Genomic DNA, 9,178 nt, shown 5'->3' with positions numbered 1-9,178 from the left:
TGTGCTTGAGAAGTAGTCCACTTTGCTAGCTATGTTTGTATGATGTTGACTTGAAGTCTTGATCTTGCATTTGAACCTTGAGGTCTTGAGCTCCTGAGATTCAGCATATCCACAATAGCTTGAATGCAATGAACTTGCCCTATTAAGTGATCAAGAGTCTTTTGATCACTTGAACAGGCTTGGAGGATTACAACACAATACAAAGGATTTGGTTGACCAAAGTGACCTTTGGTCAACACTAATCAGTGGGATTGAAAATATTAGATGAACTATGTATAATAATAACCTATTGAATTAATCGACTAAGTAAAATCAGACAACTCTGATTAAGGCCTTAAACTAAGGGAACCTATACAAAAATCAATATTCTAAGCCCTAAGGGCAAAATGGTCATTATACTAAAAATAGAATAATTAGGAAACTAAGTTTCTAACAAACAAAATTTAATTAAGAACTAACATAATCCTACTTATATTTAATCATGCCAAAAATAATTAATACAATTATTCTAACCATAACCTAATTCTAAAAATCTAATTCTAATTAATATAATAAACCAAGGTTAATCCTAATTAATCTAAAAGGTTATTAATCAAAACTTGAATTAATTCCACTAATCATCCTCATTTACCTTAATAATAATTATTCCTAAATCCATGAATTATATTAAAAAAAATAAAAATAAAAAGGGGTTCCATGGGGGTGCTGGACTAAGGACCTGGTGTTGTTGATGGATTCTGGATGGGCCTCAAGGCAGAGTCCCATCAATCTTGTTCAGCTGATCGAGCAGTCTAGGGGTGCCGGATCCGGGTAAGGTGTATGGAAAAGGATCGTATGCGCCTCGGTCCCAAATCTACTTCTAAAACCGGACTTAAACAGGTCCAGGCTGATGAGTATAATGGGTGGAGAACCACGCGAAGAAGGAGAAGGCGTACTCCCGAGTCTCATGACTACGCGATTCACTAGTGTTTCCTCATCTTCCTCCCTGGCACCGCGTCTGTAACCACCGAAAGCAACCGTCCATGCGCAACTCTTTACTCAGTTCACGAAACCTTGAATCACACATTCATCACGGCAGATCCGAGTTCGCCATCGATCAGAGTTCGCCATTCATCATGAAACCTTGAATCGTACATTCATCACGACAGAGACGAGATATGGTGAAGGAAACACCACATCCAAAACTAACATAGATTAGTGTTAAGATTAGATACTTTAGTCATTGGATTAGATTAGTTAATTAATATAGTTGATAAGGCTATTGTTAGTTAGGTGGTTATTGGTTAGTCAGTTTCATTTGATTGGCTATTATGTGATAGGAGTGTACTATATAAGAGTTATACTATCACACTTGAATAATCAATGAAGCTATGATTCTCTCTTCTTGAAGTTTTCTTTCTCGTTTCCATTTTGTTATCCTTTCTTCAATGATGAAATAACTTCATCACAATATGGTATAATTCGCCAATTCGATTCTCATTCTGCTGCTATCCAATTGAATCCTTCTACTCCATCTGTTTGTTCACCCCAGCGATGGCCCCGATTCTGTTACAGTTCTTCCAAAACTCACTGGTTCCAACTATCATTCATGGGCTCGAAGCATGAAGGGGGCTCTTGGTGGCAAAATGAAGATTGAGTTCATTGATGGATCTCTTCCTGTTCCTGATGATTCTTTAGATCCATCTCTGCGTGCTTGGAATCGCTGCAAGATGCTAGTACATTCTTGGATCATGAATTCGGTTTCAGATTCAATTTCTAAGTCTATCGTCTTCATGGAGAATGCGCTTGATGTATGGAACGATTTGAAAGAAAGGTTTTCTCAGGGTGACCTCATTCGTATTTCCGAGCTGCAGCAAGAAATATATAATCTCAAGTAAGAAACCAAATCGATAACTGGTTTTTTTTTCTGATCTTAAAATTCTTTGGGAAGAATTAGATTTGTATTTGCCTTTACCAACTTGTACATGTCGCATAAAGTGTTCTTGTGAAGCTATGCGCAGTGCAAGATTTAATCATCAGCTGCTGCAAATTATCAGATTCTTGACTGGTTTGAATGACCAATTTGCTGTGGTTAAGTCTCAAATCTTGTTAATGGATCCTTTGCCTAATATGAATAAGATATTCTCCATGGTTATCCAACATGAGCGACAAATTCAACTCCCTTTTCCCAATGATGAGTCTTAAACACTGATTAATGCTGCTGATTCCAAGAAGTTTGGAGCAAGAAACAATACATTCAAGCATAGTGCTCGTGTTTGCACATTATGTGGCAAGACTAATCACACTGTGGAAAACTGCTTCAAGAAACATGGTGTACCACCTCATATGCAGAAGCAGTTTCAGAATTCAGCTAACAATGTGGCATCAGATGGAAATGATGATGGATCTTCCTCTAGTGGTGCTGACATCAAAAGTGACATTTCACCTATGACTCAAGGTCAATTCAGTTCTTAATGGATCTAATTCAGAAATCAAGCATTGGCCAATCTTCAAGACATGCTTCTTCCAACCAAGTTGTCGTTGGTCATCCATCAACAGGTAACATATATCATTGTATGCATAGTAGTAGTAGTGGTTCTTGGATCATTGATTCAGGAGCTACTGATCACATATGTAGTTTTGTACAATGGTTTCATTCATATAGGAAAATTATTGCCATCAATGTTAGATTTCCAAATGGACAATGCCTTGTTGCTAAACATTCTGGCATAATTTATTTTTCCCCTGACTTCATTGTGCATAATGTTCTTTTGATTCCTGAATTTTCTTTAAACCTATTATCTGTTTCAAAATTGTGTGAATCCTCTTATTGCAATGTCAATTTCCTCAATTCACAATGTGTTATACAGGACAAAATCACCATGAAGATGACTGGTTCTGCTGAGCAGAAAGATGGATTGTACTACTTAACACTAAGAGATAATGATCCACCTACTACACACACACCTGCTTTAACCTCTGCCCTAGTAACCAATGTCACTTTACCAGATAGAGTCTTATGGCATTTTAGATTAGGACACTTATCTCAAAACAGACTATTGTACTTACATTCTCAATTTCCCTTTATCAAAGTAAATCATAAAGATGTTTGTGATGTATGTTGCTATGCTAGACAAAGAAAGCTTTCTTATACTGTTAGTAATAATAGAGCTGCTCACCCTTATGACTTGATCCATTTTGACATTTGGGGACCTCTTGCAGTTCAATCTTTACATGGTCATTCATATTTTTTAACTGTTGTTGATGACTGTAGCAGATACACATGGATAACATTAATGAAAGCCAAATCTGAAGCTAGACAGCATGTTATAAACTTTGTTAGTCTCATAGAAAATCAACATAAGCTTCATGTCAAAATTATCAGAACTGATAATGGTCCTGAATTTAGCATCCCTGAATTTTATGCATCTAAGGGAATCATTCATCAAACAAGTTGTGTTGAATCTCCACAACAAAATGGTAGATTAGATAGGAAACATCAACATTTATTAAATGTTGGAAGAGCTCTTCTTTTTCAGTCAAAACTTCCAAAGAAATTCTGGTCATATGCCATTTTGCATGCAACATTCATTATAAATAAACTTCCTACACAAGTTTTAAATAATCTTTCTCCTCATTTCATACTGCACAATGCACATCCAGATATGCATAGTCTCAAAGTGTTTGGATCTCTAGCTTTTGCATCCACATTACATATTCATAGAACAAAACTTGAGCCAAGAGGTCGAAAATGTGTATTCTTAGGATACAAGAATGGTATGAAGGGTGTGGTGCTCTATGATATTAACAGTCATACAATTCTTGTTTCTAGAAACGTCATACATCATGAGCACATTTTTCCCTATTCAAATGCAAATTCTACTAATTGGAACTATCACCCTTACAAAGATCCCATTGACTCACCACAACATGATCCTATCATACATGTTCCATCACAAAGTATTGAATCCACTGTTGAGGAACATGACCACCATCCTAACACAACCACTGACACACTGCACCATTCCAACATTGAACCTGAATCTTTAGAAAATGCTGATGAGAACCATGACATTCAATATATCCCTGTTACATCAGATATTGAAAATGACAACATTCAATCTAGGCCTGTTAGAGCCAAACATACACCTCATTATCTCTCAGATTATGTGTGCAATACATCTGATGCTTCAGCAGTCAAGTCATCATCAGGTACAACCAAAATTATTTATCCTATTTCAAATTATGATTCATTGCATTTTCTGTCTGCATCTCATCATGCCTTTGCATCCAATATCACTCTTACACATGAGCCGAAGAACTACAAAGAAGCATGTTTGTCTGAACATTGAATCAAGGCCATGAAGTCTGAATTAGATGCATTAGACAAGAATAGAATTTGGAATATAGTTGATTTGTTACCACATGTCAAACCAATTGGTAGAGCAGATGGCACAATAGAGAGGTATAAAGCTAGACTTGTTGCTAAGGGCTACAACCAAATTGAAGGGCTTGATTTCTTTGATACTTTTTCACCTGGAGCAAATCTTACAACTGTCAGAACTCTTCTTGCAACTGCAACCATCAACAATTGGTTCTTACATCAACTTGATGTTAACAATGCATTTTTACACGGGGAATTGCAGGAAGATGTGTATATGACCATACCTGAAGGTGTTACATGTCACAGGCCCAATCAAGTATGCAAACTCCAAAAGAGTTTATATGGTCTAAAACAAGTCAGTCGCAAATGGTATGAAAAGCTAACAACTCTTTTACTTCAACAAGGGTACACTCAATCTACTTCTGATTATTCCCTTTTCACTTTAAAAACTGATGCTCAATTTACAGCTATTTTAGTCTATGTTGATGACATAATCCTAGCTGGAACCTCTATGTCTGAATTTGATCGTATCAAACTCTTTCTAGATGAAAATTTTAGCATCAAAGACCTGGGAATACTTAAGTATTTTCTTGGCCTCGAGGTTTCTCATTCAAAGGCAGGGATTTCACTATCACAACGAAAATATTATCTTGATCTCTTGCAGGAATCTGGTATGCTTGGATCCAAATCAGCTCCCACACCTCTTTATTCGTCAGTTAAGCTACATGCTGATAGTGGCAAAGCTTTTGAAGACATTGGAGCTTATAGATGATTAATAGGTCATCTGCTGTACCTTGACACCACATGCCCAGACATTACCTATGCCACTCAGCAACTCAGCCAATTTCTTCACAATCCAACAATGGCACACTACCACGCTTCTTGTAGAGTCATACGCTACTTGAAGAATAACCCTGGTAGAGGAATTCTGTTTCATAGGAATGCTGAATTATAACTTCTTGGCTTCTCAGATTCTGATTGGGCAGGGTGCCTTGATTCAAGGAGGTCCATTTCAGGATATTGCTTCTTCCTTGGTACTTCTCTCATATCATGGCGTGCAAAGAAACAAGATACTATTTCCAGATCATCATCAGAGGCTGAGTATCGAGCGCTATCATTTGCCACATGTGAATTGCTTTGGTTGATAGTCCTTATGAAGGAGCTGCACATCACATGTACCAAACTTCCTGTCCTTTATTGTGACAGCCAAAGTGCAATGCATATTGCGTCCAATCCGGTATTTCATGAACGAACCAAACATCTTGAGATCGATTGCCATTTGGTCCGTGAAAAACTACAGCAAGGCTTACTTCGGCTCCTATCAATTTCCACTCATGAGCAACTTGCTGATTTTCTAACTAAAGCATTACCAACTTCAACTTTCAACAAGTTTATTTCCAAGCTTGGCATGATCAACATTCACCATGCTTAGTTTGAGAGGGGCTGTTAAGACTAACTACTTTAATCATTGGATTAGATTAGTTGATTAATATAGTTGATAAGGCTATTGTTAGTTAGGTGATTATTGGTTAATTAGTTTCATTTGATCGGCTATTATGTGATAGGAGTGTACTATATAAGAGCTGTACTATCACACTTGAATAATCAATGAAGCTATGATTCTCTCTTCTTGAAGTTTTCTTTCTCGTTTCTATTTTGTTATCCTTTCTTCAATGATGAAATAACTTCATCACAATAATTAGTAACACAAGTGTCTACGAAAAACGTACCAGGAAGAATCCGGTGCAGCGATTCCGTCAACGTCCACGATATTACAGGTAACATTCAATTTCCCCTCTTCTGCATATCACTTCTTCTTCAACTTTTATTACTTCCGAATTCCTTGCTTGCATGATTACGGAGATTCAGTGCATATTGTGTTTGTGTGTGAATGCAGGGGAAAGGTGAAAATCAATTATAGAAGGGTGGCTTTGTGCAGACGAAGAAAATGCGGAATCAGAAAAAAGCTCTGATGCAGAGTTTAAGGAAAAATGCAGAGTGGAAGAATTTGATGAAGAAGAAGAAACGCAGAATGGAAAAAATGCAGAACAGAAAAAATGCAGAATGAAGAATTCGCTGTAGAATGATGATGGAGAACTCCCTTGGGTTGTGAGTGCAGAATTCTATTTATAGAGCTTTGAATTGAATTCAGTTATGAAATTCACCTTCAAATTCACATGAAATTCAAATTTAGTTATAAATGAAATTAGTTAGTTATTTGTTAGGGAATTCAAATGAGTGAATGAATTTGGCTTGAATTTGGTTTTAATTTCCTCTCCATTTCAATCTGGTATGTGTGATCTATTAAAGTTAGTTAATTTTGTTTTTGGTGTATAACTGGTAGTGTAGGATTTGTTAGTGTGTTAATTGAATGTGAATGTTAGGCATTAATTGAAATGAGGCAGGTAGTTTTTATGATGTGTTCTGAATCAAATCTGTTAGAAACTATGTGCGAGTTGGTTAGTTATGTTATGGGTTGCTCTGAATTGAATGGTTAAAAAGTAGTAAAACAAATTGCTTCTATTGTTCAGTTTTGCTGAAGAAAATGTTATGTTACTTTCTTGCTAGGAATCTGCTAGTTGCTGATGCATACTATTCATGTTGAATGCTTGCAACGTGATTATGAGCTTTTTAGGACTATGCTAGATGATATGACTATGCTTGATATGAATTCATTGCCATGTGTTTGGATGAATGCTAATGTTTGCATTTCTTATGGATTGAATGCAGGTTGTAGGAGCTAATCCTGTTAGTTGTCAGTTCAAGTGTTAATGCTCTTTCTTATCCAATAAGGACTCTAAAACTCGTGGAAAAATAGGGGATTAGATTATAGGCTGTATTTGGAAAAGTGTTGTAAACTTGGAATTGATTATATGGACTTAATTGTTTATCAATTACCGTGTTTAAAAAGAATGATCATGTATTAAGTTACATATGAAAAGTTGTATGGATTTTGTATTGACAATATTTAGAATCAAGCATTGAATATTATTAAATGTAATGTGTAAATGTAAAGTTAATTATGAATGAATGTGGATGAACTTTGAAATTGTTATGGAAAGGTTTTGAATTGAAAAGTTGTTATCATTAAAATGGCTTAATGTAAAAGTTTATTATGAATGTTAATTAACTTTGAATGTTAGTTGGAATGATTGTAATTTTAAACGTTAATAAAGGTTTGATTTAGGAATTTAAATGTTATCAAGAATGGTTTTGAAATTTTTGTATTATAACAACATTTGAAGCACGTTGAATGTTTGGCTTGGTTAATTCGAAATGTATAAATGTACTAATGGGTATATAGCCTTTAACAAGCACAAATGAAAATGAGTAATAATCAAAGCTCATGAATCTCATAATAAACGATCATGAATCAAAAATGGTAAACCATAGACTAACTTAGGATAATCAAACAAATGATATGTTGACTTCGGTTAACTGGTTGACCAAAAAGTCAATAGTTGACCAAAAAGTCAACAGTTGACCAAAAGACACCTTAGTCAGGAAATGCAATTGAATATATAATGCAATGTTATTGGATGAATGATACAAGTTGAACCTTATGGACCATTAGTGAATTGTGAGCCTAAAATAATCTTGAATAAATGTACTATGAAAGTATAAAAAATGCAATAGATTTAAGGAGTCTTCATGAATGACCCAAGATATTATACCGGATGAATCAACAATCACAATGGCATCACACAATTGGTTGGATGATTTACCCTCTTAAATTAGAGTTTCAAGTCAAGCAGTAAGGTCATGTGAACAAGAAACAAGCATCATGGATCGAGAAGCAAATTTAAACCATATGGCTCATAACACTAGGGTTTCACAATATCAAAGTAAAGCAGATGAACACAAACAAGCACTAAGGCTCCATAAGAAAGCTCACGTCATATGCCACATAGAATTAGGGTTTCAAGATTAAGTGATGACTTAAGAACATGGAACACCCCACAAACATTGATCAGGGTTTCCAAGATCATCCAAAGCCATCAAAAAGTCCCACAAGCAAACTCACACCAAAGTGGCCTATAAAACTAGGGTTTTAAGGTCAAGTTATATACTATGATCAAGAGGCACACCCCACCAACAAGAGATAAGGTTTAGGACTAACACACATGAATACACGACCAAGAACCACCGCAAACTTTTGAATATATGATGTTGGTAAAGCTAACGGAAATATACCCGAACGTATCGCACGCTCGAACATACAACAGAGTCGCCATCAAAATTTATTTATTCCCGAAGGAAAGGGAAAACATCGATAAATCCCGGGGGAAAGAGATATGTCGGGTAAGGAAGTCGATTATGCAAGGGGAAGGTATTAGCACCCCTAACATCCATGGTACTCCATGGGAACCGTTTTGATTGTTCTTGCTCGAATGAGTGTTACATCTAAAGGTTACTCCCAAAAGAATAAAGGGAAAAGAAAGAAATATATAGAGTGCTCAGTGAGGATTAGGGCCCTTATGCCTACGTATCCTCATAGTGCAATAAGGAATTCAGAGCTCCGTAGTTCATAGATCTAATGGTGGAAGATGAAAAGAAGTGTGATAACGACATGGTTTTGAAATTTTGGTATAGTCAGAGTTCAGATGTTCTACACCAAGTCATGACATCTGATCCAACATTGTTACTAATACAGCAAGACAGTTATAACAATTAAAACCCAGTACTCATATGCACTTTGTCACAGATGTCAAGACATCTGCTACTATACCACCATGGAAAGACGAACATCCAGTTTTGTCCATCTAGTGCAAAGACAAAGTAGAAATCAAATATAACACTTATGTTTATTGATCC

At 36.0% G+C, this 9,178-nt stretch overlaps 1 long non-coding RNA gene across 1 annotated transcript; it reads left to right on the top strand.

The window, feature by feature from the left end:
• Positions 1-5,962: 5,962 nt before the first annotated feature.
• On the top strand, positions 5,963-7,307 carry LOC127130048 (uncharacterized). The gene is made up of 3 exons (XR_007806413.1): positions 5,963-6,141; positions 6,261-6,472; positions 7,094-7,307. It is a non-coding gene; the product is annotated as an uncharacterized LOC127130048 (long non-coding RNA).
• The last annotated feature ends 1,871 nt before the right edge of the window (positions 7,308-9,178 follow it).

This window comes from Lathyrus oleraceus, chromosome 1 (assembly GCF_024323335.1).
Source record: "Lathyrus oleraceus cultivar Zhongwan6 chromosome 1, CAAS_Psat_ZW6_1.0, whole genome shotgun sequence".
In the NCBI taxonomy this organism is placed as follows: Eukaryota; Viridiplantae; Streptophyta; class Magnoliopsida; order Fabales; family Fabaceae; genus Lathyrus; species Lathyrus oleraceus.
This window is presented reverse-complemented; position numbering and strand designations above follow the sequence as displayed.